Genomic DNA, 7,670 nt, shown 5'->3' with positions numbered 1-7,670 from the left:
CCGGGCCCGGCTGCCCGTCAACGGCGGGGCCGGGGGATTGGCGCAGCCCTGCCGGGGAGCGAGGCGGGGAGGGGGCGGGCGGCGGCCGGGGAGGAGCGGCGCGGGGGGCGCGGGGAGCCCGGCCCCCGCCCCACGCGTGACTCAGCACGGCCCCACGGGCCCGCGGCCGGCGGGGGGTGGCAGAGCCCGCGGGGCAGGTGCGCCCCGCTCGCTGCCCCCGGGGGGGCTCCCGGGAGCGCTGGAGGGGCCCGAAATGCGGGCGCGCAGCCGGAGCCCCCCGCGCGGGATGCGCCAGCGGAGCGCGCAGCGGGGCGGGCAGCGGCGGGCCCGGGGTGGGGGCGAGCCCCGGGCTGCCGGGGGGGCCGCGCCGGGCTGCTCCTCCCCGGGGCCCGGGCGCGGGTGCGGAAGCGGGGCGGGTGCCCGGGCGCAGCCGCGGGGCCCCGCAGGACCCGCGCGAGCCCCGCCGGAGCGAGCCGCGGCCGCGCACCGCTGCTCCGCGGGACCCCGGCCCGGGGGCTCCAGCGGCGGCGATTCACCGCTCCGCAAAAAACCGGAGCGCCCCGAACGAGCGGGGCCCCGCGGGGCAGGTGGCGGCGGCGGCTGCCGAGGGCCCCGGCGAGCCGGGCCGTCGCCTCCCGGCGCGGGGGACCGCGGCGGCGAGCGCAGGGCAGCGGCGACGCTGCGCTCCCGCCTCTCGTGTGCGCGAATCCCGGGCAGTCGCGGAGCGGGGCCGGGCCCGAGGGAGCCGGCACAGCGGCCCCGCGGCTCCCCGGTGCCGGGGCTCCCGCTGCAGCCTCCCCGCGGGGCGGCCGAGGCCCACGCGTGTCCGCGGCGCCGCCCCCCCCCCCCCCCCCGCTTTCGCTGCTGGAAAGGCGCCGGGGCGAAGCGCTGCCCCGGGCAGGTGGAGCGGGGCTGGGGCCGGGGCCTCCGGGGCGGCGGAGCCGCTTCGACTCCCGCCAGCGGCCGGGCGCGTCGCCGGTGCAGCGCCGCGGCGGCTCCGGCCTCCCCCGCCGCGGATCGGGAGGCAGAAGCGGCCGCCCGGAGCCCCGAGGCACCGCCGCGGCAGGACGGCGGGGGCGGCCACGCGTGAGGCCCTTCCCGGGAAGGTGCTGCCCCGCGCGGCCCGGTCCGGTCCGGTTCGGCTGGGCGCGGGGGGCTCCCCCGGCCCGGGCCCGCCGGGGGCTCCGCTCCCCGGGACGCACCGAGCGTCGCCCCCGGGCAGGTGCCGGGCTGAGCCTCGGCGGAGCCGCGTCCCGCCGTCCCGGGTGCCGCGGAGGACAGGCCCGGCGCGGGCCGCGGCTGGGGCTGGTGCAGGCCGCGCGGAGCCCCGCGGCCGTCCCGGCTCCCGGCTCCCGGGCAGGGCAGCCGCCGCGGAGCCCGGCTGGGGAGGGGGCACCGGCCCCGCCGCGCCGGTGCGCAGCCCCTTCCCGCGCTGCCGCCTGGGCCGCGCCGCCCGCAAGGGCTGGGCAAGGGGCAGGTTTGTGCCTAGGCCGCTGCTTCCCCGGGGGACGGGGCGGCTGCTCGGCGCCCGGCGGCCTCCCGGGGCCGGGACCCCCCCGCGCCCGGCGCCGCCCGGGCTCCCCGCCGCGCCCCGGGGCCGGCGGAGCGCGGGGCTCCCGGCGCCTTTGGCCTTCGTGCGGGCGCGAAGGGGCCGAGCCCGCAGCGGCACCGGGGCCGGGAGCCGCTCGTTGCACCGGGCACCGCGCTCCCCGCAGGCCGAGGCGGCCGGAGCGGCTCCCCGGAGCGCGGCCCGCGGCCCCCGGCGCTCCCGGCCGCCGCCCGCCGCGCTCGGGGCTCGGGGCTCGGGGCTCGGGGCTCGGGGCTCGGCGCGGGCCGGGTCCGGCGGCCGCGGCCGGTACAGCCCGCCCCTTCGGGGGCCCCGAGCGGGCCCGGCGCTGCGCGGGCACCGGGGAGGCACCGCTGAATGTCACCGCGTCGCAGACCATAACAAAGACGCAGCCGCCGAGATCGCCGAGCCGAGCCAATAAAAAGCAAACTGATATTACAATTTTGATTTCCCTGGAGGGCCGAGGGGGCTTAATGTAAGAATTATTATCCATTGTGAACGGCAGCCGAAAGCAGGCACAGGCAGGAAGATTTTTTTAAAAAAAATTTTAACTTAGCGGTTTTCCTGAGAAACATATATTCATTGAAATTTATGCCAGCGGAGTTTGTTAACCCTCCCCTTTGACATTTCAAGCTTCTCCTGTTGCCAGAGGAGACAAGCCGAGCACAAACCACTAATGCTGGCAATAAAACTAAATGCCCAGGGACGAGCGCGATTCGGTGCAGCCCCCTCCAGCGCGGGCGAGCTGCGAAACGCGCCCGAGCCCGGGCTGCCGGGCCGAGCTGAGCCGAGGCGAGCCGAGCCGAGGCGAGCCCTGCCTGAGCCCGAGCCCCAGCCCTGCCCGAGCCCGAGCCCCAGCCCTGCCCGAGCCCGGCCCCGTGTCTGCCGGGGCGCGATGCGGAAAGCTCGGCATTGCCTAGGACACAGCCGAGAAGAGGAGATAAGGCGGGCCGGCTGCGCGCATTTTTTAACTTGACCAGGCGTCCTTTGTATTTCCCTAGGACCTGTCTCGGGAGGAGTATGGGAGACCGTTGGTGAAATACAATATAAAAAAATAAGGTGAAAGCAACCCTGAAAACCAGTATTAAAAGCATTTTAATCGTTGCCGGGTTGGTGGCTCCAGCAGCTCAGCACCAGCTCCCATCCTGTCGATTTCTGCAGGATGTTCATCTGCTTTCTGTTACTGGGCTGATTGCACATGATTCACAGTAATGATGGTAATGGTGGTGATTTTCTATCCCTCGCCTTGCTCGGATAGCGAGCAGTTCATGAACTGATGCATCTTTCCCTTTGTCAGTCCTAAAGAGGACACCTTATTTGAACCATATAAAATATCCCAAATAAAGAAATGAGGCAAACGTTTGCAACTGCTGCCTCTTCTTGGCTGGCCAGGGCACATCACAAAGACGGGAGAAGAAAAAGGGCTTCCAACCAAAAGAAAAGAGAGCCAACTGCTGCCCTTTAAAGCCTCCGATAGCAGTTGCTCAGTACCGCACATTTTGTTTATGACGAGCCTGTTTCTAAAGCAGGTCCGGGGTGCAGGTAGCATTCTGTAGGTATGTTTTCCTCCACCACACACCTGTGCAAAGGGCTGTTCAGCTCTGCCTTTCCCGGTCGAGCCCAGCCAGCGCAGACCTCGCTGCCTCGAGCGGGCAGGACGAGGGTGCGAGGAGCCGGCGGGTGCACCGAGCTGCCGGGGCTCGGGCCGCCTCTCGCCGGGCGCTTGTGCGGGACGCGGCGCTGCGAGGCCTGATCCCAGCTTGGGGGACTGCCCGGGTGCAGCTGTAAGACAAACGCTAACAGCCTGGGACAGATGGGTTTCCTGCAGGTGCCAGGAAGCATACCAAGGCAATTTTCCTCAAATGCTTGCTGGCCGTGTTCCCTCCTACCACCCAGAGCTGATGTCTGTCTAGGTTTATTCTTTTCATCATTATTTATAAACTTCTTACCCTGGAGACGGAGCCAGCTCTGTGGCAGTGCCTCGCTTGGGGTTGAGTTTTGCCTCTCCAAAATACAAGATGCTGCTTCCCCTCTCCTCGTGCACCAGCAGCTCCCGCAGACCTGCTGTATGTTTGCTATCAAGCAGCACTGATTACACATGCCATCGTTTCTGATGGTGCTCATTAGTCTGTATCATTATTAGCAATTCAAACCAGCAATTCTTTTCTCAACTGTAATCCTCTAATCCCGCCAAGAAGACTACAAGGCTGCGGTCGGGGTGTTCAGCCCTTCTCCCCGTCTGCCCCAGGAGGGCCAGCAACCTCTTCTGGAAGCCACACAGGCCCAAAAGACACCGGGTTAAGAACTAAATAATAACAGGAAGTTAATTCATAAATAGTTACCGCGTTTCCTTCAAGGCCGCGCTCCTCGGCAGCCAGGCATGGACTTTGCAACTCCCTTGCGTGGCTGTGGCCTTGGCGGCAGGGGGAGGGGGCCGGGCCCATTCATCCCCACCCGGGAGCCTTCGGCCTCGGCCGGCCGGGCGCGGATGTGCCCTTCGGCTTTTGTCAGGCCTGGCTTGCATCTGCTGGGGAGGCTGTGGCCAGCCTGAAAACCAGGCTGCAATATAGCCTTTGCTGAGGTCAACACCATGCTGGAGAGAGACAAGAAAAGGATGAGTAGGTATGCTTGGGGGGGGGGGGGGGGGGGGGAAAGCAATCAATAGGATGCCATGAGGTAAGATGCACACAATGCAACCCTGCTCCAGGTTGCCAAGGCAAATCTGTCAATAGCGTATTGAACAAGCAAATCTGACTTGCAATTATTGTCTCCTTCTAAATACAAGCTGCCCCTTTGCCTCACGGTTCAAACCCGACGTTAGTGCTGAGAAGCTCAGCTATTGCTGGCACGAGTTATTTCAAAATGGTGAGGGAAGAGTCAACTCTGCTGGAACCAGAGCTGGAATTTGCTGTAACGCACTGAAAACCCCTGGACCATCCCCACCACCTCCGCTCCTTCGGCTGAAGTGACATGTGCCCTGCCCCCAGTACAATGGGCTTTATAAGGCAGAAAAGAAAAAAAGAACAAAACCTTTTGCAACAAACTGCTCAGTTTTTGAAGCTTTCAGTGAAACGCAGAGGACATTGGAGCAGGCGAGTATTTTCAGACTCGCTGCTGCGGGAAGAAACCCACTGCACAGAGAGCCCAATACTTAACGTTCAGGGAAAGCACCGTAGAGAGACGCATCCTCACTTAGGAGGTCTCTTCCCGTCTGCCCAGACCTTCTGCCCGAAGGCGGGTTGGTGCCCGGCAGTTCTGATTTCGCCTCTTGCCAGGCTCTGCAGCTCTCACGTTGCACCGCTCCGGGGGGGCAGCATCCCTCGCCCCCCTCCAGCCACGCCAAAAGCCCCTTCCCCGCTCACGGCTCCGGCTACCAGTGTGGATCAGCCAGTGGCCTTAAAACCAAGCGCAGCGGCGAGGTGTCTCAGCCGGAGCTGCCATCGCCCACCCAGAGGGAGCAGCAACGGGAAAACCTGGAGGTGAAGCCACGGAGAAGCAGGACATGGTGCGGAAATCCAAGTGGCTTCACAAGCGTGGAGCTGCAGTTGCTTCTGGCGCAGGCAGGGCCAGGTTAGGCGCGTTCTTCCTTCTTGCGCTGCTCTCGGCCTGGACTGGGAGAGAGGCGGTGTGTGAAATCCCCAGGAACGAGACACGAGAACGGGGCTGCCGGAGGGGCTGCGACGCAGCGTGCACGCGGCACTGCTAGCGAGCGCGGTGCTTTGGGGCGTGCGTTTGGGAGGCACGAGGAGGCTTTTCCCTGCCGTCCCCAACTCGCTTCCCCAGGAGCCTCCCTACGGCAGAGGCAGCTCTGGAGGAAGGAAACAACAGCCCAGGTCTGCAGAGCTCCCGCCAGCGAGGTGGGGAGGCACCGCCAAACAGCAGATGCTCAGGAGACTCCATCCCTTGGCAACGCAGACGGGACTAACCCCCCTGCCCCACAGCCCTTGGCCTTTTCCTTTCGGCCTTCACCCTCAGCCTGGAGCATGGGTGTCGGTGAGGGAGCCTCTGAGACCATCTGTCTTTAATCTTCTTAGAAGCTCTGCAAAAAAAATCAGGGAAGTCGGGAAAAATTCAGAGCTGGGAGACAGGCGCTGACGTCCTGCTGTCCCCAAACCTGCCCCTCCCGCCCCTCCACCGGGCTCCACACCGAGCGGGTCCTGTCTGCGCCACGTCCCCGGAACCGGCCCGGAGGAGCAGTGCGGACCGCCCGGGACACCCGGCCCGGGGCAAACCGGCAGGTGCCTGCAGATGCTGGAGCAGGGTTCCCACCACGATGGCACCCGCTCGCACGGTGGGAGGCAGAGGAGGGGGCGGAGAGCCTGGGGCGGGACGGAGTCTGAAGTCTCTCTCCCCACGTGCCGCAGGCAGCCTGGGGCACCGTGACCCGAGCTGTCCTGCCCTGCACCTTCCGTGCGGTCCCTCTGACTCCTCGGGCAGCCGCGGAGGGGGCTGCGCTCCGAGCTCTCTCCTGCCTCTTATCGCTTAAGCTGGTGCTGTTCCTCGGCAGCTGAGTGTAATTATGAGATTTTCTCCATCAGAAATGGGTCTGCGCATGTGTCTCCCACAGCGGCTGCAACCCACTGGTGGCAGCAGCAAAGAGCCGTTCAGCTGCCCAGTGAGTTGTGAAAGGACTGAGATGTTTTGTGCAAGCTTTTCCAATCGTCTCCATCCATTGGAATCACAAAAACTTCCATCAAAAAATAAACAGTGCCAGCACGCCACGAGCCCCAGACAGCTCAACTTTCGAGCCACTCCACAAAATCAAACAAGAAGCGGCTGGAGTCAGATTTAATTTTGGACACAAAACCCCAAGTAAAACATATCGAACAAAGATCCCTCTGCAACAAAAGCCACACAGCGAGCACCGGCATCCCGCGCACAGGCCGAGGGCACGGGCGGCTCAGGCTGGCCCCTGCCCAGCCATAACAGCCCGGAGGTGATGCCGGGATTGCCTTTCCTTCCCAGCTGCCCTCTCCTCTGCGACGCCGTTTTCCGGGTGGCAGGAGCGATGCCACCACCGCGCTCTCCGGCTGTCCTGCGCCCTGGCTGTGGGGAGCGTGAGGAAGCAGGAGGCTCCGAGACTTCCTGCTAGGAGCAGGTTGGGGTGGCGACCTTGGCTATTTTGGCATCAGCTGAGGCACTGGGAATAAATTATACTTTGTGGCTTCGAGAGGGCTTTCTCCCTCATGTGACTGTCCAGATCCAGCCGAGAGGAGAGGAAGAAGTTCCCTCTTTCCTAGGAGCCAGGCTGAGAAGCCGCAGCTCATTTCGTAGTGGCGGTGCGAGGACAAAGGCCTCCAGGCAAATGCTTCACCACCCCAGCAAACAGAAGCCTGGCTTCTGATCACGCTCTTTAATGAAAGAAACCACCAGACCACTCCTAACGAAGTGAGTCAAAGCACATACCTCCGGGGTCCTTATCCTTTTTGAAGAAGACAACTTGAGATTTCCATCTACTACAAACAAGGTCTTGATCTTGCGAAGCATTCACCGGGCACAGGGGTTTGCCCCACGCGGTCTGATCACAGGATAAGGGGTGGAAGATCCCTCTGTGCTCCTGGACAGGCCATCACATGGTCCGAGTCAGCATTTTAACCGGAGCTTCACGGATCGTTCCAGCTCTGCACAAGCAGCAAGGGAGACAGCTTCTTTGGAAATGTTCTTATTTGGAAAAACAAATCCATTACTTTCACATTTCAGTAACCAGAACTCAAAAAAGACTGAACCAACCTTACCTGAGGTTTCTTTCAGAACCATCATCTTTATGTGAATGTTGCACACATGGAAAACCAGCCCCACGAACGTCCTCGGGAGATTAAAACACCGCCTCAGCCTCAACAATAATAGACATTGCTAGAACTGCCGTGTGCAGCCAAACCCGATTCCTGCACCGCAGAGGGCTGCAGAGCGAGCGCGTTCTGCCTCCCCTGCAGCGACGCCGGCCGCGGCCCCGCTCGCCTCGGCAGCCCGCAACGCTGCCCGCACGCGCCCTCGGCCCGGGTGCGTTTCCCGACGGGGCTCTCGTCCCCCGCGAGCAGCCAAGGCCCCGGGCCCGCTCCCCCGCCAGGCGCTCGGTACCGCTCCCTCCTTGACGGGCAGTGGG

Source organism: Dromaius novaehollandiae, chromosome 18, assembly GCF_036370855.1.
Source record: "Dromaius novaehollandiae isolate bDroNov1 chromosome 18, bDroNov1.hap1, whole genome shotgun sequence".
Lineage (NCBI taxonomy): Eukaryota > Metazoa > Chordata > Aves > Casuariiformes > Dromaiidae > Dromaius > Dromaius novaehollandiae.
The sequence above is the reverse complement of the archived record's forward strand: the minus strand, read 5'-3'. Positions refer to the sequence as shown.